The sequence below is a fragment of the Lissotriton helveticus genome, chromosome 4_1 (genome assembly GCF_964261635.1).
Source record: "Lissotriton helveticus chromosome 4_1, aLisHel1.1, whole genome shotgun sequence".
In the NCBI taxonomy this organism is placed as follows: Eukaryota; Metazoa; Chordata; class Amphibia; order Caudata; family Salamandridae; genus Lissotriton; species Lissotriton helveticus.
The window spans coordinates 416,013,412-416,040,728 of NC_136063.1; the positions used below are offsets into that span (position 1 = coordinate 416,013,412).

General features: G+C 46.4%; 1 protein-coding gene across 1 annotated transcript in view; it reads right to left on the reverse strand.

Moving 5' to 3' along the window:
* SPAG1 (sperm associated antigen 1) overlaps positions 1-14,033 on the reverse strand; it is a 906,455-nt gene extending 892,422 nt beyond the window's left edge. Inside the window, exon 1 of the mRNA XM_078686952.1 lies at positions 13,883-14,033. The gene's annotated coding sequence lies outside the window, so the exon portion shown is untranslated. The remainder of the gene's footprint in view (positions 1-13,882) is intronic.
* Between the last annotated feature and the right edge of the window lie 13,284 nt (positions 14,034-27,317).

Consider the following 27,317-nt stretch of genomic DNA (forward strand, 5'->3'; position numbering starts at 1 on the left):
TTAATGCGGTTCCTCCACGCTTTCTTTTAACTACAGCATCAGGCACCTGGTTAGTAGTCCCCGATTTGGTGCTAGATGCTGTCCGAATTGGCAGACCCGATCTGGTTGTTCCTGAGCTTTGCGGGAGATTGCATGGGTCAGTTAATACCGTCGCTGTAAGACTGGGCGACCTGCCAACTAGTTCTGGGGATTGATTACCCTCGCCAGAGGAACCAGCATGCATATTATCAGCCATTATTGGAGCCGCTGGTGATGTTACGTGGGACGTTACTGAGGACACTGGTGCTGACATCTGGGCCGTTGAATGGGAAACTGGTGATGGTACCTTGGCCAGTCTACCCAGTGACGACCGCTTGTCAAAAATCGGCTCCACTTATAGCCTCTTTTCTGTTAAATCAATTTCACGTTGCAGCACTGATGATGCCCTTATTAACAAGCATTGGAAATGCAATAGGTCTCGGATTTATTTGAGTTAGAGCTAATGGCATTGTAAATGGCAATGTCTTTTAGCCATGTGTTATGGAGTGTATGCATGTGGTGTGTAGTGGAATTATGTGGTTTGGATTGGAATTGTTCACCCTACACACTCACACACTGTTTACCCTGCACACTCACACACTGTTCACCCTGCACACTCACACACTGTTCACCCTGCAAACACACACTGTTCACCCTGCAAACACACACTGTTCACCCTGCAAATACACACTGTTCACCCTGCACACACACACTGTTCACCCTGCAAACACACACTGTTCACCCTGCAAACACACACTGTTCACCCTGCAAACACACACTGCTCACCCTGCACACTCACACACTGTCACCCTTCACACTCACACACTGCTCACCCTACACACTCACACACTGCTCACCCTACACACTCACACACTGCTCACACTCATACACTGCTCACCCTACACGCTCACACACTGCTCACCCTGCACGCTCACACAATGTTCACCCTGCACGCTCACACACTGTTAACCCTGTATACTCACACACAGCTCACCCTGCACGCTCATACACTGCTCACACTACACACTCACACACACTCTGCCCTCAACAGCACTCTGCCCTCAACTGCACTCTGCCCTCAACAGCACACAGCACTCTGCCCTCAACAGCACACAGCACTCTGCACTCAACAGCACACAGCACTCTGCACTCAAAAGTACACAGCACACTGCCCTCAACAGCACACGGCACTCTGCCCTCAACAGCACACATCACTCTGCCCTCAACAGCACTCTGCACTCTGCCCTCAACAGCACTCTGCACTCACACAATGTTCACCCTGCACGCTTACACACTGTTAACCCTGCATACTCACACACTGCTCACCCTGCACGCTCATACACTGCTCACACGACACACTCACACACTGCTCACCCTACGTAATGCGAAAAGACCTAGCTCTGCCCTTTGGCCTGTGCTTTAATCGTACAGTAGGTTGTGAGTAGTTGCGCTTGATTGGTTGAGGCGTCCCCTCCTTGCTGCTCCCATCACAAAGGGCCGGCTGCCTCAATGAAGCTCCCAAGACACGTGCTCAGCTGTTCTTTGTTTGAGCTCCTGTGTGTCAGTGCACCGTGTAAGCGCACAAGCATACCCTGCTCTCTCTGGAACAGTCACTCTGCACTCTGTCCTCAACACTCTGCCCTCAACAGCACTCTGCCCTCAACAGCACTCTGCCCTCAACAGCACACAGCACTCAACAGCACACAGCACTCTGCACTCAACAGCACACAGCACTCTGCCCTCAACAGCACACAGCACTCTGCACTCAACAGCACACAGCACTCTGCACTCAACAGCACACAGCACTCTGCACTCAACAGCACACAGCACTCTGCCCTCAATAGCACACATCACTCTGCCCTCAACAGCACTCTGCACTCTGCCCTCAACAGCATGCACTCAACAGCACACAACACTCTGCCCTCAACAGCACACAGCACTCTGCACTCAACAGCACACAGCACTCTGCACTCAACAGCACGCAGCACTCTGCCCTCAACAGCACTCTGCCCTCAACAGCACTCTGCACTCTGCCCTCAACAGCACTCTGCACTCACACAATGTTCACCCTGCACGCTCACACACTGTTAACCCTGCATACTCACACACTGCTCACCCTGCACGCTCATACACTGCTCACACTACACACTCACACACTGCTCACCCTACGTAATGCGAAAAGACCTAGCTCTGCCCTTTGGCCTGTGCTTTAATCGTACAGTAGGTTGTGAGTAGTTGCGCTTGATTGGTTGAGGCGTCCCCTCCTTGCTGCTTCCCTCACAGAGGGCCGGCTGCCTCAATGAAGCTCCCAAGACACGTGTTCAGCTGTTCTTTGTTTTAGCTCCTGTGTGTCAGTGCACCGTGTAAGCGCACAAGCATACCCTGCTCTCTCTGGAACAGTCACTCTGCACTCTGCCCTCAACACTCTGCCCTCAACAGCACTCTGCCCTCAACAGCACTCTGCCCTTAACAGCACACAGCACTCTGCCCTCAACAGCACACAGCACTCTGCACTCAACAGCGCACAGCACTCTGCACTCAACAGCGCACAGCACTCTGCACACAACAGCACACAGCACTCTGCCCTCAACAGCACACATCACTCTGCCCTCAACAGCACACATCACTCTGCCCTCAACAGCACTCTGCACTCTGCCCTCAACAGCATGCACTCAACAGCACACAGCACTCTGCCCTCAACAGCACACAGCACTCTGCCCTCAACAGCACGCAGCACTCTGCACTCAACAGCACTCTGCCCTCAACAGCACTCTGCCCTCAACAGCACTCTGCCCTCAACAGCACTCTGCCCTCAACAGCACTCTGCCCTCAACAGCACTCTGCCCTCAACAGCACACAGCACTCTGCACTCAACAGCACACAGCACTCTGGCCTCAACAGCACACAGCACTCTGCCCTCAACAGCATCTGCACTCTGCCCTCAACAGCATGCACTCAACAGCACACAGCACTCTGCCCTCAACAGCACACAGCACTCTGCCCTCAACAGCACACATCACTCTGCACTCAACAGCACACAGCACTCTGCCCTCAACAGCACTCGGCACTCTGCCCTCAACAGCACTCGGCACTCTGCCCTCAACAGCACTCTGCACTCTGCCCTCAACAGCACTCTGCACTCAACAGCACTCTGCACTCAACAGCACTCTGCCCTCAACAGCACTCTGCACTCAACAGCACTCTGCACTCAACAGCACTCTGCACTCAACAGCACTCTGCACTCAACAGCACACAGCACTCAACAGCACACAGCACTCTGCACTCAACAGCACACAGCACTCAACAGCACACAGCACTCAACAGCACACAGCACTCAACAGCACACAGCACTCAACAGCACACAGCACTCTGCACTCAACAGCACTCTGCACTCAATAGCACTCTGCACTCAACAACACTCTGCACTCAACAGCACACAGCACTCTGGCCTCAACAGCACACAGCACTCTGCCCTCAACAGCACACAGCTCACTGCACTCAACAGCACACAGCACTCTGCACTCAACAGCACACAGCACTCTGCCCTCAACAGCACTCTGCACTCTTCCCTCAACAGCACACAGCACTCTGCCCTCAACAGCACTCTGCCCTCAACAGCACTCTGCACTCTGCCCTCAACAGCACTCTGCACGCAACAGCACTCTGTACTCAACAGCACACAACAATCTGCACTCAACTGCACACAGCACTCTGCCCTCAACAGCACTCTGCACTCTGCCCTCAACAGCACTCTGCACTCAACAGCAGTCTGCACTCAACAGCACTCTACACTCAACAGCACACAGCACTCTGCACTCACCAGCACACAGCACTCAACAGCACACAGCACTCTGCACTCACCAGCACACAGCACTCAACAGCACACAGCACTCTGCACTCAACAGCACTATACACTCAACAGCACTCTGCACTCAACAGCACTCTGCACTCAACAGCATACAGCACGCAACAGCACTCTACACTCAACAGCACACAACACTCTGCACTCAACAGCACTCTGCACTCAACAGCACTCAACACTCTGCACTCAACAGCACACAGCACTCAACAGCACTCTGCACTCAACAGCACACAGCACTCTGCACTCAACAGCACACAGCACTCTGCACTCTACAGCACTCTGCCCTCAACAGCACTCTGCCCTCAACAGCACTCTGCCCTCAACAGCACTCTGCCCTCTACAGCACTCTGCCCTCTACAGCACTCTGCCCTCTACAGCACTCTGCCCTCTACAGCACTCTGCCCTCTACAGCACTCTGCCCTCTACAGCACTCTGCCCTCTACAGCACTCTGCCCTCTACAGCACTCTGCCCTCTACAGCACTCTGCCCTCTACAGCACTCTGCACTGTACAGCACTCTGCACTGTACAGCACTCTGCACTGTACAGCACTCTGCACTCAACAGCACACAGCACTCAACAGCACTCTGCACTCAACAGCACACATCACTCAAAAGCACTCTGCACTCAACAGCACACAGCACTCTTCCCTCAACAGCACTCTTCCCTCAACAGCACTCTGCCCTCAACAGCACTCTGCCCTCAACAGCACTCTGCCCTCAACAGCACTCTGCCCTCAACAGCACTCTGCACAATACAGCACTCTGCACAATACAGCACTCTGCACAATACAGCACTCTGCACTCTAGAGCACTCTGCACTCAACAGCACTCTGCCCTCAACAGCACTCTGCACTGAACAGCTCACAGCACTCTGCACCCAACAGCACACAGCACTCTGCACTCAACAGCCAACAGCACTCTGCACTCAACAGCATACAGCACTCTTCACTCAACAGCACACAGCACTCTGCACTCAACAGCACCTAATGCTTATAGAGTGGTCTGTATTCCGGTTTGTACGGAGGACACATGGGTTGTCGACAAAGGGAAAGAAGGAATGGAAAGCAACAAAAGTGCCCAAACGCCTTGGATGGCATCCCTATGAGGCAAAAAGGGGCCTCGGAGAGGCTCTGTGGCACTGGCATACGTATAGTGTACAGGGGCCACTTTTTACAGACGCCTCACCTTGAATCCAACTGGTACAGAGTTTGAGGAGGATAGCATAACCTCACAGCGATCACACAATGAGCCAATGGAGAGCCCAGGATTGAAACTGAACATGGGGCCAACACTGGGGTTTAAGATGCCAAGGAAAAAGGCACAGGTGGGATTAAATGCACAGAATGCTCGTACATTTATTGTTTAAGCGCTGAGGTATTTCACAGGTACGGAGTAAGTGTTAGGAGGCTCAGGCAGGAAGGGTAGGGTTCACTTCATCCAGTGGGTTCTCTACTGTGTAACCCAGACACCAGGCTAGAGGTAATTTGTTAAAGCTTTTGCAATAAATTATAAGAAACACACCTCTGAGAAGCACCAACATTTTTTTTTTCATTTGAAGCACTGATACCCAGTAAATACCCAATACAGGAGATAACAACAATATTGAAGTAAAGTAAAGGACTGGGATGCGGCCGTGCAGGAGGGACTAGCACAGAGTTCAGGTCTGGGAAGGTTATTGACGGAGGACGAGTGTCTGCTCACAATTTGGAAGGCGTGTGGGGCCCTTGGGTTTCTGTGGCTGAATACATGATTTTGTTTAGTTGTGTCTAAATATGTTTTCCTGTCCGTAGAGCCTCCCCCTGCACCCGAACAACGCACGCAGAATAAATTATTATCTTGAAATAATATCACTGTAAGTAATCTCTGTGACCCCCCCCCATTTCTCACATGTGGTTCTGTTTTAGATCTAAAATAACCTTTTTTTATGGATGTTACGTTAAAGCAAACATATTTCTCTGCAAATTGTCTGTAATCGACACTCACACACCACTCAGAAAATTAAATCAAAGGAAAACGCAATTGAAAACAATCTGTTTAAAGAATTTTTCTGGGGCATCAGGGCAAGGTCTCTGCAGAACAAAGCTGGGTGGAATCAGTGTGCGCAATATATAATTGTACTACTGTGACTGGTATGGTAGAATTGCTGCAGCTGATACAGTGGAATTCTTGATCCGGAGTTCGTCCGGCTTCTTGCCCCGTTCACCTTTTCAGCAGTGTTTAAAAAGCTCCATTTGTGCCCGTGCCGGGTGGCAGAGGGCATCTAAATACCACGCCTACTTGCCTCTGGCAGCTTTGCCGAGGGGGTTGTGTCTCCTCCCTGCTGCTTGTCGCTATCAGCTGCCATTTGTTGGAGGGCTGCCCACCCAGCTGTGCAGAACGGGATCTGACAAATTAGGCTTGGAAGGAGCCACTCATAGACGGCTGGGGGCTGCTTGCTGCTGGGCTCAGGCACACTGGGTGCGTCGGTGGGGCCGTGCAGGAGGGACTAGCACGGAGTTCAGGTCTGGGAGGGTTAGTGACGGAGGACGAGTGTCTGCTTACAGGTATAAAGGCGCGTGGGGTTCTCTGCTTTCTGTGGCTGAATTGCAAGATTTTAAAACAACACAGTATGATAAAATGTAATCTTCAAAAAACCGATAAAATATAATCTCGAAAAACGGACATACATTAAGCAGCTGCTAATACAACAAGGAAGCTGCGTGCTGAGCGCTGCAGAATTGTGAACGCGCCCGTTCACTAACGGAGGCACCCTGACAGCTCCTAATTATAATTTATGTACTTCTTTGCGCGAGCACGAACGAAATATGCCCAAAATGGCGGAACAAAACTACATTTACCCTATCACTTCAAGCCTATTAAAACGAAAACACAAGGAAGACGAATCACTGACCAGATGACAGTAAACGCTAAGGAATGTGTGGAATTCCTCTCACCAAGGCCCTAGGAGATACTTCTTCTTTTTTTTCTCCTTTAACATTAGTTCTCGAAACTCCTCCCAGTTTCACTGGGAGGAGTCAGTCCGAGCCCTAAAAACTGGTCCAACGTCCCCACAATACTTCCTCCAGAAAGCAACTTTCTCCCGTTCCCCACGCTAGCTGCAGCCATTCCCTTTATCGATTACAATAACAATTTCTCCAGTAACTTGTTGCACTAGGAAAGTTTAGCGACTAAGAGGCAGTCCTGGATATCAGTTAAAAGTATACTGACCTTACTATTTAGTTTGCAGGGAGAATCAAAGAGGGGGGGCCCGTCCCGTCCTCGAGCGTGCTCAGTCGGGCTTCGCCCGTCGCGCGCCCGCAAAGCGGGGGTCGCGAGGAGTGATATGGCGGCTGGAGGCTGTGGACGGGAGCTGGTTGGTTGTGGCAGTCCTCTGGGTCCAAGTGCCCCGAAATCAAATTCGCTCACTTCGAGCGGCTCCCGCGGAGTGGGGGCCGCGAGGAGTGATATGGCGGCTGGAGGCTGTGGGCGGGGGAGCTGGTTGGTTGTGGCAGTCCTCTGGGTCCAAGTGCCCTGAAATCAAATTCGCTCCTTCGATATAAATTATATGAATGCGCCACTCTCATGGCACATTACGGATCATATAAAATTAATCTTATTAATACGTCAGATAAGTAGGTAGAGAGAAAATTGTAAGAAAAACTGATTTAAGGGGAAAAACTTAGGGGGGAAAAGTAGGTTTCTGTTCATCCCAGCTTATATTTGATTCATGGTCTGTGTTGGTGGGATACCGCAAACAACATTGGTAATCACTATCATAAATATGCTATCCAATTCCTGAGGCCTTTGGTACGTCACCAAGGGCGTTCACATTGGGGTCAAACACTGAAAACAATAGTGCTTAATTGACGATTCGGACGTTAGCCTCTTTTTCGGACAGCACCTTATTAGTAGGCTAAAGATAGCATCATATACAGCCAGCATCCTATTAGCAGGCAACATTTTCTTAAACATATTTCATTTACTTTGCCTTATATTATTCAATCGACTCCATGTAATCAAACATAGCATTGCCATACTATGAATATGATTTTTCTTAAACATAACACACATTTCTATGACATCTATAAGGAGTTAGCTTTACACAAGTATCTATTACATCTAGAAGTGGGCAAACTGTGCCAAATTCACATGGATCTTAATAAAAACGTCTACATTACAAATATGTAAACTGTCTGAACTGAACAAAAATTGTGTCAACAGGTGGCATCAAATGAATGAACCTCACATCAATGCATTTCTATTCAGTTATGTCGAAATAAGTAACCATCAACAAGAGAGGGACAGGGAGCAGTTGAGGTCCAGCATGCACGCTCCCCTGTATATAGCTAATAAACAAGGAGGTTGCAGTTCCTAATATTTTCTATGAGTGTAACACCATTAGTGTATCCTCAGGGAGATGCGGTTGGTGTAGTATTTACATTCAGAAGCAAGAGCCCTCACCTACCAAACTTGGTGGCAAGCTTCATCATCGGGCAGAACCTCTTTGGGCCAGTGCTGCCATGCCCAACGGACCCCTCAAGGTAGCTCTTTGCAGGAGTTCTTTTGATTGCTTCGCAATAGCAAACCTGTTGTGAAGGGGCTTGGGAGGTGTAGACTGGAATGAAAGTCAGTGAAATACAAAAATGAAAACTAAGGGTGTCCATGTCTCTAGTTTATTATAGTGGTGGTCCATCTTAAGGGAAAAAAACAATGTGAAGCTAAAAGTAAAATAATGTCCCTCCTTGTTCCGAATATACCATTGGGTTCACTATCTGGTCAACTTGTTTCTTGCAGTAAAGGGAGTCAAGATGATCTGTGGAAATTCTGCAGGACCTATTGGCATCCAAATCTACACTAGATTGGGACAAGAGTATAAAGTGGTGAGAGGCCCAACCCTAAAGCCCACCCAAAAAGTGTGGGAAAACTAGATCCACCACCGACCAAGGTGGAGCAGTGGCACTGATACTGCTTGACCTGTCAGCGGCGTTTGATACGGTATCCCACGACTGCCTGCTGAACACACTCCTGAGTAAAGGAGTTCAATCTACAGCATTGAACTGGATCCAATCTTTCTTAAGCAATCGCACTCAGGCAGTGCATATGGGCCAGTTCCACTCAAAACCCAACCCCATCAGCTGTGGGGTCCCTCAGGGGGCCTCACTGAGCCCCACTCTTTTCAATGTCTATGTTTCATCTTTGGCCGACATTGGAAGGAAGTGGGGCATTGGCATCTGCTCTTACGCAGATGATACACAGCTGATGGTGGCCATGAACAAAGGGCCCGAGATAACCAAAAAAAAGCTACATGACTGCCTCTCCGAGATGGCCCAATGGATGCACAACCATTGTCTAAAACTGAACGCTGGCAAATCGGAGATTCTTCTGTTCGGTGGAGCCAAACGTATGTGGGATGCCACATGGTGGCCACCTTCACTGGGATTGGCCCCCACTCCCAAACAACACGCTAGAAATTTGGGAATCATCATGGATGACGCCATGTCCATGAAGGATCATGTCCGCTCCCTCTGGGGCAAGGGTTTTGCTATATTAAAACTGCTCGCGAGGATATTTCCCTGGATACCCTTGGACTGTAGACGCTCAGTCACACAGGCCTTACTGGTTAGCCGCCTAAACTATGGCAACGCACTATTCGATGGGATGAATGAACAACTATTCTCCCGCCTACAGGTCTTGCAAAATCAGGCGGCCAAACTGGTCTGCAATAAAGGCAAACGAGACTCGGCATCGGAATGCCTAAAAAAACTACACTGGCTCCCGATGCGCCAGAGATCTGCCTACAAACTGCTCAGCCATGCGCACAGAGCCCTACATAAAACTGGCCCCACAATTCTTCAAGGGAAAATAGAGTTCTATGTTCCCAATAGGAATCTACGGTCGAGTCAATTAGCTCTAGCCAAACCCAAACGAATCTATAAAGTCAGAACAGGCGGTCGCGCCTTTTCTTACCTGGCAGCTAAAAGGTGGAATGACCTACCTACCGACCTAAGACACACCACAAACTACCTTCTGTTCCGGAAAAAACTGAAAACACACCTCTTTCCCAAAACGTAACCTTTCAGCATATGCCTTCAGTAGTCCCTCTTGGTTCATAGCGCCGTGATATCCCCTGGGATGAGTGTCGCGCTTTATAAATACCGCAAATAAATAAATAAATAGTATCTCTTGCTCATTATGGAGAAACTGTTATGAAGAAAAAAGTTATTAAATGCCTTAAATCCTTGCCTGAAAAATATCAGGTCCCTTACGTATTGCAGGATTTAAGTCATCACTCAATGATCTTTTGAAACTTTTCTACATTACCAATGTGTAAAAAAAATGTATTGCTGTAATCTACACTTTCTTAATAAATGGATCTTTCAGAGTAATACAGAGAGCTCTTACATCTCCTCCCCAATCCCATAAGAGGGGGGCTCGCAGGTAAGCATGATGCTTATTTGCTGGCAAAATTTATATAAAACACACTCTATTTACTGAACCCTGAATAATTCAACAAACTCAATTTAATAAGACTTTAATTGTAATACTATTAATATTTTGTTTTCAAACACATCACATCCGGAGGTGTAATTGCGGTCAGCCCTGTCAACAGAGTCCGTTCTGCCTGACCTTGAGATTGTGCAGGTATAACCCGATAAGAACGCAAATTTTTACCCTGTAATGCGCTGTTGTCACGCAGCTGAACCCGCTAGTGGTGCGTGCCTGCATTCCAACCCGCTATTGTTCCTAGCATTGCTGGAGGGATAGAGTGAAATATGACGTGTGGCTGGGACTTTCTCCTTGCAGCGATACCTGACCCCAAAATGGCGAAGGTGCTCCCTCGTTCCTGGGAGGGGAAGCGCGACTGTTTCTTTAAGCTCGAGGCTGCCAATTGAGGCTTTGTGCTCCGGAGGCGCCTGCTAACTTCGCATATGACGGATATCCGTATGGGGAGCAGCTGAAGCTCGTGCCACTACCTGGGATCTGCTGACTGTGTGATACATGGAAGATGGTGCAAAATGGAAGACGTTTACTAGGCAAATCAGAGACAAGTGATAGGCATGTGGCCAGTTCATTAATTGACAATATTTGCCAGGGTGTGCCAATATTTGCCAATAATTGCCACTAAATACACTAACTCTATAGACTTCACATCAGTGCCTGCTAATATCTTCACACACCACTGCCTGTCAACACCAGTGACTGTCAATACCTTCTAGTATCCACCTGATAAAGCCTGCCAATACCTTCACTCACCACACTGCTATTACTGTTGATACTGCCGATACTGCTGATGCTGCCTGGTGCTGCCTAGTATTGCTGATACTGATATTGCTGACACTACTAATACTCCCTGCCTGTCTGCCTGGTATTGTTGATACTGATATTGCTGATACTGCTGATATTTCCACCCTGCCTGCCTGAGACTGTTGAAACTGTCTGGCCTGTCATATCTGGGCATCTATTCGTCTGCTGATACTGCGGTTACTGCAAATATTGCCTGCCTACCTGGATGCCTGTCATCTCAGATGTTTCTATTCACTGACTAATTTTCACTAATAACGTTCTCTGTCCAACCATCTTTGGTTTGTGTGCGTGTGGATGTTTCTGTATGCTTGCTTGTGTGCGCCCTCTGTTCGAGAATGAGTGTGTGCACACATTTGTGTGTGCTTGTGCATGTCTGTGCGTGTGATGGTGTGTGTGCATGTACCTGTGTGTACGTCCTTGAGTATTTTTGCTCTGGAGCATGTGATTGTATGTGTGCCTGTGTTTTTTGGTAGTTTCTGTATGTGTGCTTGTGTGTGTGTGTGCGTCTGTGCGTATATGAGAGTGTGAGCGCATTTGTGTGTGCCTATGCTTGTCTTTGCATGTGATGATGTTTGCGTGTGCATGTACTTGGGTTTTTTTGTACTAGAGCATGGGATTTTATGTGTGCTTGCGTTTTTGGATGTTTCTGTATATGTGCTTCTGTGTGTGCGTTTGTACGCATATGAGAGTGTGTGCTCACATTTTGTAAGTGCTTGTGCATGTCTGTGCGTGTGATGGTGTGTGTTCCCGCTGGACTTGTTATTCTCTGGCTGCCACTGTCCTGGATATTGACTCTAACTGCCAGATGCCTGACCCTAAGATGGCCACCAGTGTACAGTACAGTCCCATGCCTGACCCCAAGATGGCTTCCATAGTGGTCCCCTCCACGTTGTTTTACTTCCCTGGGACAACAATTGGACATTGACCAGACCTTGAACCTATCCCCTAACCTGCTTACACATCAGGACTTGGAACCTGCGGAACTTAACCTCTTGGATGCTATGGGAATTCCCCTGCTGTGCTGGGATTTCGCGATCCTCGCACATTCATGACGAGCTGGGCTCGTCATGAGCGTAGCAGGAGGCTACTGCATGACGAGCCCAGCTCGTCATGAGCGTCGAAGGGGTTAACCCAGACTGTAGAGACCAAGCGATTTGGCTGATGCCCGGTGGAGCTACCATATAGCTAAAGAGGGGATGGGTTGTGGACTCCCCCCCCCCCCTCCCCCTGCCATCACCTACCAAGCCGGACCGTCGGCAGATTTTCCCCTCGTCTCTATGTCCTATTTTCCTCCTACCCCTTTACCCTATCCCCTTACCCTTCCTTGAGCCATTCACCTTGTCCCCTACGTTCTTTAAATACTTTCCTTGATACATATGTAACTTTTAACTGATGTAAATTGCAACATTATTGCTCCTCATGTAAAGCGCTATGTTTCCTTCGGGTCTAGCCAGCGCTATATAATAACTTATTATTTAAATATGTTCCCATTTAGTAACCTTTCTCTCTTTATCTAATTCCCTAGCTCCTATCCCCTCTCCCCTGAATCTCTAAACATGCCTAGCCCCCTATCCGTTGTGCCCTTTTGACTAAGCACTCCTTCTCCCCTTGTTGGGGAAAGATCCAATATTTATACTCTGGAGTCGCAGCAAACGCTCTGAGAGAGTCCACTGCGCCAAGGGAGCCACTCACAGCTGAGGTATGGTATGGCACCCCTTGCCAAAGCACTCCCTCTCCCCTTTTTGGGGAAGGATCCAGTATGTAGGCCTTGGAGTCTCAGAGACTCCTCTGAGAGAGTCCACTGCGTAAAGGGAGCCTCCTGCAACAGAGATAGAGAATCGATACCACTTCCCCCGGGATCACAGCTTACTGGACTTTGGATGTTGCTTTGACTCGTCTGCCGGTTTGTGTCCCCGTCGCCCTTCCCCTCCTCTTTCCATGCTGTGTCCTTCACCCTCCCCTTCTCTTTCCTGCCTTCATTACCTGTCTACTTCCCCAGCTCCTACCCTGAATCTTTCCCCTTGCCTGCTTTTCCCCTTACGTATTTGTGCTTGTTTTATCTCGACCTTACAAGTAACTATGTTGCCATGCTCTAATAACTGTGTAACCTTTGTAACGATGTAACCTGTAACTATGATCTGATGCTCATGTAAAGCGCTATGATACCTCCGGGTCTAGCCAGCGCTATATAAAAACCTTTAAAATAAAATAAATAAATAGATAAACAAAAAAAAGTTTCCACCAAACCACAGGCGACCTATTATTTTAGCCAAATGTATTCATATATGTATTAGAAATAATCAGAAGAATGGGAAGGGGCCAAACCCGTAACTATTATAATGGCAAATGCAGTACTAGTTGGCAGCTTGCTGGAATGCCGGGGGTTGCTATAAAGCTTTTCAGAATCAGGCGAATTGGGACTTGGTATAATGCAGAGAGACAATACCAGAAGCAAAAGAAGAAACTGATAGATCTTTGGATGGACGTTTATGAACATAGATGTGGAAGGCGGAACACACTAACTGCATGTATAAATGCTAGAATAAGTGACTAAATGGCCCGATGCATACACATTAATGGCACTCTTTATAAATACAAAAGCCTACCACACGTGCACTGTTCCACGAGCTGATCCAACTAAATTGAAAGGAAAGGCGGACTGAATGAGGCAGCCACCTCTATTGGAAATGGTTTTGCCACAATCTGGTTGTGCCTTACCTGTGGATAGGAAGGTGATGTACTGTCTGTGCCTAGCCTCTGGATGGCCTGTGTCGTTGTGAGCAACAGTTTGCGTCTGCGTGAAGTGGAGTATTGAAGTTCCAACACACTGCGCTGATTCAATTGATCAGCTTCAGGACGAAGCTGGAAAATCAGAGTTCAAGAGTGATTTATGCCCCCGCCCTACCCACACTTATTATAGTTCCGCAAGGCACCAACGTCTCTCACCGAAGCCCTCTAATCTTGTATAGCACCTTCACGCTCCCCTTACATGCTAAATGGTATCGTCCGTTTCCATAGGAACGCACCAAACAGGCACGAAGAAGGCCAGTACAAGAAAAGAGATAAAGGACTCCAGAGGGAAAAAAACGAACACAACTTGTAACGCTCTATGTACGTTACATGGCGGCCATCTTTGAATTGGGATTATTATTAAGGCTCTAACATAGGTGAGCGAAAGAACGCCAATATGGAAATTGGCACCAGTCAGCCCGCGGAAGGAACGTTTGAGACATCAGATATAGAAAACGCCGAGTCAGCGAACAGAGACAGAGTGACCAGTTTAATCAAACCGTTAAAGAAAAATGGGACGGCCTTGGACATAAAAATAGGACTGAATGCGCTCGCTACTATCTCTCTAGATATGATATATATATATATATTTTTTTTCCAAAAATACCCTCGCAGGCAATGAGCACGCACTCGAGAGAATCTTTTCTTTTCAATTCTTTATTGCACCAAAGTTCTTGCAGTTAGCTACCAACGCGTTTCACCGCCTACAGACGGCTTGATCAAGCAGTCTGTAGGCGGTGAAACGCGTTGGTAGCTAACTGCAAGAACTTTGGTGCAATAAAGAATTGAAAAGAAAAGATTCTCTCGAGTGCGTGCTCATTGCCTGCGAGGGTATTTTTGGAAATTGAATTCGGCGGGGCTCTGCCGAGGAACACGCACCGGTGACAGAGCGCCAGGGGTCAACCAAGCTGAGCCAAGTTGGGGGAGATATATATATATATATATATATATATATATATATATATATATATATATATATATATATATATATATATATATATATATATATATATATATATATATATATATATATATATATATATATATATATATACATAGCTGCCAAGGTTTCAGATTGCTATGTGTGACATTTTTATAATTTCAGTGTAATTATGAGTGACATTTTAACTACTATGAGTGACACTTTCTCACGAGCAAAAGCAGGCAGTAAAGATGAGGGAAACATGTACATTTCAGAAATGACACTCATTTGAGCAAGTAGAAACTAAGAAAATCTTAAAACTGCTACAAATCATAGATCGTAAACTGATCGTAATTTGGGAAATATGCAATGTATCATTGGTACATTCAAGTCTTTTAACAGGGTTATAGGACATCTCTGCTGTTATAAATCCCTGTGGTAGCAATTATTTAATAACGACTTACATTTTCTCTAGTAATGTCATAACACTACACTGCACAACCTAGGTAAGGGAAAAAGAGAAGTGTGTCTCTCTGTGTGCTACACTCATTGGCTCAGCCGGCAGCATGCACTCTCAGCTGCTGTACAGTATAAAAGTCAGTCTCTCCCTAGTCGCAACGCTTTTGAAGACCTCTGAATGGAAAACTGGTCAGTGGCATGCATATTTGTATTTTGTGTAATTATTAGAACCTTTTTGTGAATTAGCGAACTTCAAACCTGTATGGATTGTGTTAAAAATTGCCAGATTCGCAGTCCCTTCTTAGCCGTGTTTGTGAGAGGCGGGCCTGACCTAAACATCACCTGCTCAGCCTCTCCGGACACGGGGGACGTGTTGAAGGAGAGTTTTAGCATTGCCAGGCGACTGCAACAATTATTGGGGGCCCGGGCTGGGGCACAGGCTGAGGGAGGAAAGAAACATCGGAAAGCAGCAGAAATGAAAGTGCACATAGCTCACGAGTGGAAAAGCAACTTATATGTAATTGATGATTTTTAGTTAATACATTACCTGCTTTTATCAGGCACTGATCATCATGTTACTGGTCAGCTGATCCCGGCTGGTGGCACCGCGGCTGAGTGGGCTGGGTCCCGGTCGCGTGACGACTGATGCCCCATCTGTATGCCAGTGCCCGTCCCTCCATATGAATATACAGTGGACGTCATGTGCCCCTCTCTGCGATCCCTGCTCCTTGGCGTCCATCTGAAGGCCGCCCTTCCCCTCATTTTATCACATTGCACTCTGTCCAAGGATTAAGCACACTGACTCACTCACTTTTTTTTGCAAGTGGAGCATCAATTCGATTTCGGCCGCCTCATGGCCGCAACGACTCCCGCATCCAAAACCAGCCGCCCGGGCAAGATTCAGACCGACTCTCAGTCTGAGCAGTAGATGAAGGTTCCAGGCAGCGGCCACTGCGGTCTGTGGGGTTCTGCCGGTCGCGGTGGCGGGGATTTGCCTTTTTATTTTATTTCAATTAAATGATTGACCTCTGAGATGCGCACTGCCATTACCAGTGCTGTGCAGCCTTCCCCCCCACAACCACTCACACGAGAGTGAGGCCGATCTCATAACGTCATCTGATCTATCAGGAATCCCGCGCTGAGCGGGGAATATACCATTGTACGGCTGCACGCACGCACGTGCGTCCTATAAGGACCAATTGCCGGGGGAGGTTGGCAGGTCAGCCTACCTACTAGGTAATACATCAAAACACCGTCCAATCAGGATGAACCATCAAAACATAGCAGACTTCGCATAGGCTGCTGTGCCCAGTCTGCTTTGTGTTTGTGTAACCTAACTAATATCAGACTCTACAAACCACAAATACCGGTAATACGCTCAGCTTTTAAGTACCCTGATTTGCGTGACAATCATTTCACATGCGGGAATGCGGGAATGAAACTTAAAATGCGTTAGTGTCACACTGGATGTGTGACACTTGGCAGGGCTGTATATATATATATATATATATATATATATATATATTGATAGATAGATACATCAATAGATCTATTGTAGTGGTCGAAAGTGCATTAAAAAAGTATGGGATCTGTGGTGCTTTGCGCAAAGTTCGCCAGGTAAGTGAGCTTAGAGGCGGGGTCTAAGGCGTGAGTAAAAAGGAAAGTAATCTGTAACTATTTTCCAGACATGCCAATAGACAAGGGTCTATGTCAGGACCGGAGGCTCCGATTATGCTTCTCATTTCTTTACTTCAGAAATCTCAGAAGCCAATCTGATAATAGTAAAAAAAAAATAACACTACAATACCCATGAACACACTCTGGGTATCACATGACAACCATAGAGAACCCCCTATATATATAAGATCCATGAGAGAATACCATATCCTCTTTCTTTGCTGCTCCGCAGCCAGTTAAGTGCTCCGCAGCCCTTTAAGTGCTCTCTCATTGTACTTACATTGTATCCTGCTTTGTTTGAATTTTATTCTTGGCGCGTTAATTGATTGCTTTGTTTGCTTTTAGCTTCCTTGTTCGCTGATTGGCGTTTGCAGCGCATTGCGCTTCTTTGATTTCAGCGCTCTGGATTTTCCGCTTTATTTGCTTTTTGGGAGCATGTGTCACCTCCCTGGTTCGGGCGCTTGGCGCCCATTGGAGCGGGAGTGCAGGGCTACAGGACGCGCGTACTATTAACACGCTGTCCTCGTTCTATTGCAACAGGCAGTCGTTACCGTGCATGCGCGGTGGCCCTTTTCTTTGTTTTTTCTGGCGTATTTGCCGGTATTACACATTTCCTTAGCGTGGGAGCAGCGCTGTCGCTGCTCTATTGCCCACAAGCCTGTCGCAGCCCTAACCTACGTAGAAAGGTCTCATTTTACGACTTTGGGCTGTATAATTGCGCATAGGCATTGCCTAGAGTGGATCTTGGCAAGCCCTCCCTCCACGCTTAATTGTATCAATTCACAGTTACTTTGTATCTGTGTTGTTGGCTTGCCTGGGGTTATATCCATTCCTCCTTATTTTGCCTGTGGCAATTCACTTAATTACAGTGTTACACTTCCTCCTATGGGCATTATTTACATTTCTAGTGTTACTATGGATGAATATTACGATGAGGAAGGATATTACTATGATGAAGGGGCCTCTGGGTCCATGGAGCAGGAGTTGGTTGAGGCACTTTATGTGGGTGTCCAACATTCTGTTAATAAGGCCCTGGTTCGCGCTATTGAGCCTTTAAAACGCCATCTGTGTTCGTATGCATTACAACAGAGCTGGCTGCCTTCTTCTTCTAGTCGTTCTTCCTCGTACGCTACAAATGCTGCAAATCCTCATAAGTCGGATTTTGCGAAGTTGGCAAGGCTCGCTCGAATGACCATTCCTATGGTCATTCTTCCAAAGATGTTCCGGTTTCTCATTCTCGCCAGCCGGACGATGGGGACACTTCTTCTGACACTTCTTCTGACCATGGCATTTCTCCTCCTCCTGCTAAAAAGGCTCGTAAGGAGCATTTTGTTGATGCACCTACACACCCACAACTCCTTACTTTTGACCCTAAAGAAATTGTGCATCCTAATTCAACTTCTTGGCACCCATCCGCGGAGGTAGCGGATTATGTCCAGTCCCATATTAGCCAACCTTTTGACAAAGATGTGCGGACCCGTCTGCGTTCTGAATGTCCTCGGCCAGACCTAGCTGATAAATTGGCTGACACGTCTGAGGTAGATCCCTCTTTAATGACGTATCTCAAGAAGTACGCTTAAGGTCCCCAAAAATGGAATTGCTAGAGCGTGGCGTTCTTGTCAGGACAAGTTGTTAAACTTGCTTGGTCCCCTCACAAAAAATTTGGAGCTGGGTTTTCGGGCTAAGGAGTCCGCCTCTGCCATTGATACAGATGAGTTGATTGGGTGGGCTCAGAGAGCCATCTGTCATTTAGGTAACGCCAATTGTGCAATGTCTTGTGATCGCAGGCGTTCTATTCTTTTGAAGTGGGATCCAAAATTGGCAGAATTGTCCTCTTCTGAGTCTGGGGGCTCTTGGCTCGGGGTTTACTATTTGGTCAGCCATTTCTCAAAGAACTGATCAAATTTGTTGCCACTTTCAGTGGTCTTGATAAAGCTCAGACCTCCCTTCATCAAGCTTTTCGCCCGGTTTTTGGACGGGCCGGATGATATAGGGGACGATCGTTTGGCCGCGGACATAACCAGGGCATCCAGCATGGTTCTCAGTCCCATTGTAGAGGTTATCAAGACTCCGGCTATAACAACAATTCCTCCTTCTATTCCACTCGCAGAGCCTGCAACAAGTTCAGGAAGGGACGTTATGATGGACTTCAAGGAGGACATCACGATTCCTCAGCAGCAGGTGAGCTTGATCACAGCTTCGGAAGTTTTGTTGGGGGCAGAATTAAATTTTTTCTCCCCAGTTGGCAACAGATCTCGAGTGATGCATGGGTGTTAGACACTGTGAAGGGTTACAAGATAGAGTTCTTCAGTTTTCCCATTCAGACTCTTCCTCCATCGCCCCTATTGTTTTCCCTTCGGGATCAGGCTGTCATTTCCTCAGAAATACATTTTCTTCTGAAAAAAGGGGCCATAATTCAGACCACTCTTCATCTTCAGGGCTTCATGAGCAACGTCTTTCTGGTTCAAAAGAAAGAGGGTGGATCCGGACTAGTTCTCAACCTCAAGGACTTCAATGGTTGGGTCGTTTATCGACACTTCAAGATGGAGGGCATCCATCTTCTTCGGGATCTTCTTCAGGAAGGGGACTGGATGGTCCGTCTAGATCTGAAGGATGCGTATCTATCAATCCCCATTTACAGTCTTCATCGTCGGTTTCTGCAATTCCAATGGCAGGAAGTCTGGTTCGAGTACAAGGTTCTCCCTTTCTCCTCTCGTCGGCACCTTGGTGCTTCACGAAACGTCTGAGGCCTGTCGTGGAATCTCTGAGACCTCAGGGTGTTTGTCTAATAATTTACTTGGACGACATTATCATCATGGCTCATTGCCCTCGTCACTTAATGACTCATTTGGAGTGGTCAATAGATCTTTTACAGTCTCTCGGATTTTTTGTGAATCCACAAAAGTCAGTTTTTGTCCCGTCTCAATCGATAGAGTTCCTGGGTTTCCAGATCAATTCCCTCAGTTGCCAGCTCCTCTTACCCAATCAGAAGATCAGATCTATCAAGAGGGAATTGAGATTGATTTTACACAAACAGATTGTATCATTGAGATCTGTAGCCCGGATAGTCAGCCTGCTATCTTCCTAGATCCAAGCAATATTCCCGGGGCCTCTCCATTACCGAGCACTTCAGCGACTCAAAATCCGCCATCTCCAGAAAGGCCTCAAATATTCACATCAGATTCCTCTTTCGGAGGAGTCGAGGTGGGAGATGTTGTGGTGGTTAGAACACATGAAGTCTTGGAATGGTCAAGCCCTGTTCTGCGTGTCTCCGGAAGTGGTGATAGAGTCTGGCGCCAGTCGGTGGGGATGGGGAGCCTGTTGCGGTCAAGTAACTATGGTGGGCCAGTGGTCCCAGGAAGAATTGTCTCTCCATATCAATTGTCTGGAGCTTCTGTCAGGTTCATTTGCGATTCGTTGTCTTTCACTACGCATGACGAACTGTCGCATTCTTCTCCACATGGACAATGTGTCAGCGGTACGGTATGTCAACAAATTAGGGTGGACGAAATCCAGGATTCTAGCAGAAATCGCCAAGGATTTCTGGCACTTTTATCTTCAAAGAAGAATCACAGTGATTGCGGTATATCTTCCGGGGTGCAACAATCTGATTGCCGATTGGAACTCTCTTCATCTCAGAGATTTCAGTGATTGGAGACTTCATCCTCGTGCAATCAGGTCTCTTACTCGGTTTTGGGGTCAGTGCCAAATCGATCTTTTTGCCTCTCGCCTCAACAGGCAACTTCCAATGTTTTTCAGTTGGCGCCCGGATCCGGAAGCTCTGGCCACAGATGCCTTTTTGCAGTATCGTCCGTCTCATCTGTGTTATGCCTTTCCCCCATTTGTGATGATCCCCAGGATCTTGGCACGCACGAAACATTATCAGTCGGAATTTATTCTGTTCACTCCTCTTTGGAGGGCTCAGGCTTGGTTCCTGGTTCTTCTGGAGAGGATTTGTGCACTGCCGCTCCTTCTTCCCCAGCGCTGGAATCTGTTGCTGGACCCTCTGAACAACGCGCATCCACTGATAGAGTCGGGTCAACTCCTTCTAGTTGCCTGGCGGGTTTCGGGGATCGCTGGCAAATCCCAGGCCTTTCGCGAGACGCTACCAGATTTATCAGCCAGGCTTGGTCTCCCAACACACACAAACGTTATTCCACAGCCTGGAAACAATGGTGTAGTTGGTGCAATCAACAGAAGGTGGATCCCACTTCACCAGATATCTCTTTGATTGTGAATTTTATTGCATCCATTGCTTCTACCGGTCTTGCCTGTAGGACGGTTTATCATTTTCGATCTGCCATTTCTGCAGGCCATATAACAGTCAATGACAAACCTGCTGGTGAGCATCCCTTAGTTTGCAAGTTACTCAGGGGTATCAGGTTGGTAAAACTTCCTTGCCCTAAATATGTTGAATTATGGGATGTTTCTACTGTTTTACGATTCTTGAAGACTTGGCCCTCCAATAAATATCTGTCCCGTAAACAACTTTCTGCAAAATTAACTATGTTGTTATGTTTGGTTTCTTGTAAGCGCGTTTCTGATATCCATGCTCTGGATCTTGCAGGTCATAGATTCTCACCAGAAGGTGTCACTTTTGCTATTTCCAGACGCACTGAGTGTAATACTGCCTCTATTACTTACCAGAGTTTTCCTAATAATCCAAAACTTTGCGTAGTGCAATGTATTAAGGATTATGAGGTAAATTTCGACAAGATATGAATGGTCAGTTGTTGATTGCTCTGCAAAAACCATTTCACCCAGTGACCCCGGCTGCATTAGCAAGATGGGTAAGATGGTTCATGTGTGAGGCAGGAATTGATGTAACAAAATTTGGTGCTCATTCAGCAAGTGGAGCTATGGCTTCCAAGGCTTTTTCTATGGGGCTAGTTTAATGGACATTATGAATGCAGCTGATTGGTCATCTGACTCTATGTGAGGTAAATTTCGACAAGATATGAATGGTCAGTTGTTGATTGCTCTGCAAAAACCATTTCACCCAATGACCCCGGCTGCATTATCAAGATGGGTAAGATGGTTCATGTGTGAGGCAGGAATTGATGTAACAAAATTTGGTGCTCATTCAGCAAGTGGAGCTATGGCTTCCAAGGCTTTTTCTATGGGGCTAGTTTAATGGACATTATGAAGGCAGCTGATTGGTCATCTGACTCTATGTGAGGTAAATTTCGACAAGATATGAATGGTCAGTTGTTGATTGCTCTGCAAAAACCATTTCACCCAATGACCCCGGCTGCATTAGCAAGATGGGTAAGATGGTTCATGTGTGAGGCAGGAATTGATGTAACGAAATTTGGTGCTCATTCAGCAAGTGGAGCTATGGCTTCCAAGGCTTTTTCTATGGGGCTAGTTTAATGGACATTATGAAGGCAGCTGATTGGTCATCTGACTCTATGTGAGGTAAATTTCGACAAGATATGAATGGTCAGTTGTTGATTGCTCTGCAAAAACCATTTCACCCAATGACCCCGGCTGCATTAGCAAGATGGGTAAGATGGTTCATGTGTGAGGCAGGAATTGATGTAACAAAATTTGGTGCTCATTCAGCAAGTGGAGCTATGGCTTCCAAGGCTTTTTCTATGGGGCTAGTTTAATGGACATTATGAAGGCAGCTGATTGGTCATCTGACTCTATGTGAGGTAAATTTCGACAAGATATGAATGGTCAGTTGTTGATTGCTCTTCAAAAACCATTTCACCCAATGACCCCGGCTGCATTAGCAAGATGGGTAAGATGGTTCATGTGTGAGGCAGGAATTGATGTAACAAAATTTGGTGCTCATTCAGCAAGTGGAGCTATGGCTTCCAAGGCTTTTTCTATGGGGCTAGTTTAATGGACATTATGAAGGCAGCTGATTGGTCATCTGACTCTATGTGAGGTAAATTTCGACAAGATATGAATGGTCAGTTGTTGATTGCTCTGCAAAAACCATTTCACCCAATGACCCCGGCTGCATTAGCAAGATGGGTAAGATGGTTCATGTGTGAGGCAGGAATTGATGTAACAAAATTTGGTGCTCATTCAGCAAGTGGAGGTATGGTTTCCAAGGCTTTTTCTATGGGGCTAGTTTAATGGACATTATGAAGGCAGCTGATTGGTCATCTGACTCTATGTTTAAGACCTTTTATTATAAACCAATTGTGGATATTGCATCTGTAGTGGTGGCACAGCTTTAAACCAGCATAATCAGAGCCTCCGGTCCAGACATAGAATTCAAAATTTGGGAACATCTGTGACAAGACTTTTCAATTCTATTAAGGACACGGAGGCGAGGATTATCCCACCCAGTTCTATATTTCATATGGTGGTTTATATTATCTGCCCTAACTGCATATGTATATTCCTTGTTTTCCCTCCCTTCTACTGTACTTAATGCTATGAGGGAATGGTGTATTACGATTCTGTATTTTCTTTTCAGGTTCTGATTCCAAATAAGGCTCGGTGTTCTTCCACCGTACACTATCATATGGATAGCTTCAGTTTCCAGTTTTTCTGCGGATGCACGCATCAAGTCTTCTGTTTCCAGGCTGTTGGACTGCTGTTTTCAGTGCTCAGACTTCTTTTCTTTTCACGTTTCTTCACATTTGTTGGACTGGTTTTTTTCACTTTAACTCTTTAACTCTTTTTGCTATTATCTGATTGGCCGCTGAGATTTCTGAAGTAAAGAAATGAGAAGCATAATCCTCACCTCCGTGTCCTTAATAGAATTGAAAATTCTTGTCACGTATGTTCGCAAATTTGAATTCAGGCGGGAGAGTCACGATTTTTCAAGCCAAAAATTGCTTTATTTTAGCTGTCTCCCGCCTGAAATAACATTTTTTCCAGTAGAAGTCAATGGGGAAATTACATTCCCCTGATTTATTTCAAAACCTCCCAATTCCCTGTCCTATAATGTTGACATGCATGTTTTTCGGTCTTCCACTTTCAGGTAATTACATATAAAATAAGGCCCAGCATTAATGAAAAATAAATGCAACTGAAGTTAATCACTGGGAAATGCACTATTGTACATTAATAACCCTCTATCAATTAATGTGCTGCAGAGGTTTGTGTCTGCAACTGAGAGCCACTTAATTAAATCCTCGTTGGTGCTAAAGAATAGGAACTTGTGTATGTTTAGAGCTATGAAGTCCCATTCTGTGACACAAAGCACTGTTAATACGTTAGTCATTATTTTAAATTTGTATTACGCACAGTATAAGATCGTCTGCTACAAAATGCACAAAGTGGTTTAAGTTGAAAAAAGTGTTAAAAAATATAGATATTGGTAAGTCCTAGACTGTCTATAGTGCATTGTTTTATAACTGTTTTTTGGAAAAAAACATACACTTCACAGCTCAGCTGGTAAGTCTCTTTCAATACCGCTCGAAAATAATAAATCTGTGTCATCAGGAAGCTTCTATTGATTCTGTCAATTAAAACCAATACTGGTTTCCAAGCAACCTTTACATTTGCAGATTAACAAGTTGAGCATATTCACATTTCTTCCAGGCTAAGAGGCACCCTGGAAAGCTGTCTAACACCCTACCCCGGTATCCCAGCACAGGAAACTCCCTACTTTACATTTTAACTGAAGCATTTCAGCTCTCAGAATTAACCGTCCTGGGATGGTTGAATTTTCACAAAAAGTAAGGGAACTGCTTTTATGAAATTAAAAAGGTATGGCATCAGATACCGCCCACTTCGACCACGGAGATATATATATATATATATATATATATATATATATAGATATATAGACATATACACATACACACATACATACATACATACAGGTGTGGCTCCTCTGTTAACGTAACCCACTGCTGGAAGCAGCAGGTTAAAACATATAATAAAATAATAACAACAATTAATAAAACTGCTTTGCTATCATTTTATTTTACCAGTAGGAGCCGGAGACGTCAGCTGAGTCTTGGGGGACAGGGCCAGCAGCAGGAGTGTTGGGCACAGGGAACTGCTGTCAGTGCACATGTCTGTTTGGCCAGCCGCCTCAGGACGGCCAAACCGACATGCGCACTGACATCTCCCCAACCTGCATTGCCAGGTGGAGAGAACAGCGGAGGCAGGCTTCAATGTCCCCTTTGAGTGTAAAACAAGCCTGCTAAGGCCAATCTCGGAGCTTCTCGAGAAGTGCTGGGATTGATTTTAGGGGATTACCAACAATAAAGGCCTTCCCTATAATACTATGGGATATCTATCCCTAGGTGAATTGTTTCTCTTTTACTATTAACAAACCGAGGGTCAAAGTCACCCTTCAAGCCTGATGCGCTGTTAGTGGTCGCATAACTCTACTACCATATCTCTAAAACCGTGTGTGTGTGTGTAAGCCTCCCAGTAGGTACTAACTGCTTTCTCCACTCTCCTACTGTGAAAGAAGGGGAGGTTGACAGAGCCTCACGGGAGCAACACCCAGGGGGGGATTTTTAAGGCTGGTACTCGCCTGAATCCCCACTTATCATCATCAGTGTCTGTCAACCCAAACAGAAAGGGGATAAACGGTGTGCAAAGGAATCAAAAAAACCTTATGTGTAACAAAGTATTGAATGACCCTCTAAATTAAAAAGAGCTGTGCTAAACTGGCAATTGTATCTTTATTCTTTGCTGTTTGCTCGCTCTAATAAAAACCAAAAACCGACATGTTTCATCACCATCAATACTTTACCGGTGATTTCTTCAGGGTTTTGTTCGGGTCAGCGTATGATTTGCACCTCTGGATTCTCCATTTATTGTACCTGTATTTGGCACAGGAGAACAAACACATACACACACACAATGTACTCGCTGTGTCACCTTATGTCCATTGCAACTCTGGTTAAGAGTGCATCAACTTGAAAGCTGACTGTTTCATTCTAAAATCCTGATAACTATCTTCATACTTTACCAGGTGGCCTCTCTTTTCCAGCCTACCGGCCCCCGTAGAAGAATCTGTGTATGGGGGGGTACCCCTACAGTGTTAGCGAGTCCCATATACCGCCAGCCGGTCGGTCTCTATGGAGGAAAAAGCGCAACAGTGACCCGTGTACAAGCCATATTCATATATTTTGCCATGGGTGCTAGCGGTATCGTCGCTTGTTTAATCAGCGCTTAGCGGTCTCTAGTTGTTAAGGAAATGCGGCGTGGTCCTGCACTCACGCTTCTCTTCATGAGCACCCGCCCTCTTAACTACTACAGTTAGATTTGGCCAATCCTTAATTCAGAGAAAGCCGCCATGCATTTTATGTTTCACGCAGCGGTCGCGCGGCCATCACTGCAAGTTGTGTACCGGTTTAGTACGCTAGGTCTCCCCGCAATGATTAAACCTCCCGCCATGATTTTCTCCTTACCGGGAGTTTGCCGAGGTGTGGCTTCCGCTCACCCTTCGTGTATCTGGACGTCATCAAAGGGCTGGTCTAAATGCCGTTGTTGTGGTCATGTGATCGCTGCGCTGCGTGACGTGCGTGTAAAGCGTGACCCCTTTCACTGTATATATGGCCGCCATCTTAGAGTGGATAGGGAGTTTATTCACATCCACTCTGCTTCATCTTCTCTGTCAACAATACTATCTCTCAGAGGGGTTGCTGCGACTACTACCCTTATTTTTCGAGGCTCAAATTATAGACACCACGAATGAGCTATGTCCCGTGTTCGGATTTACTAGTCTCTGGTTGTGCTGTACTATCAGTAGACTCCGCAGACTGTCAGTCAACGTATTTTGTTACCGATGTCTCAGGTGGTGGTTAGGGGGTATATCGATATTGTTGCAGCAGGCGGTAATGCTGCCCATTGGCAGATCTTCTGTGCTGACATAGTGGCATGCCCAACTATGCCCATCTGCTCTGATACATTGATTGGCTGACAATCTGCTGGTATACCAGAAACTGTAATCTGTCAGGTTGAAACATCTACATTAATGACAGACGATTCCACTCAATAATTTCGTTGAGGCCTTTCTGATCTGTTCCCTCTTCAAAAATCCAACGGGCCTCTTTCCTGAGTAACCTGTTGCCCATATTGTATTGATCCCCCTTAACACTTTCCATTACCACCCAGCGAAGGTCCCTGGGCTGATGTCTCAAATCACTAAAGTGTTGCACCAGTTTGGTAGTGAGTTTTGCTGTTTTTAAGGTACTGAGATGTTCTTGGATTCTGGTTTTTATTTTCTTTGTTGTTAGTCCAATGTAATGCAACTCGCATGGGCACGTGAGCCTATAGATACATTGCGTGTGTTGCAATTACTAAAACTATTCAGATGCCAAGTCCTCCCATTTGTCCTGACTATCGCGCCAGTCTTTTTTGTAAGGGCACAGA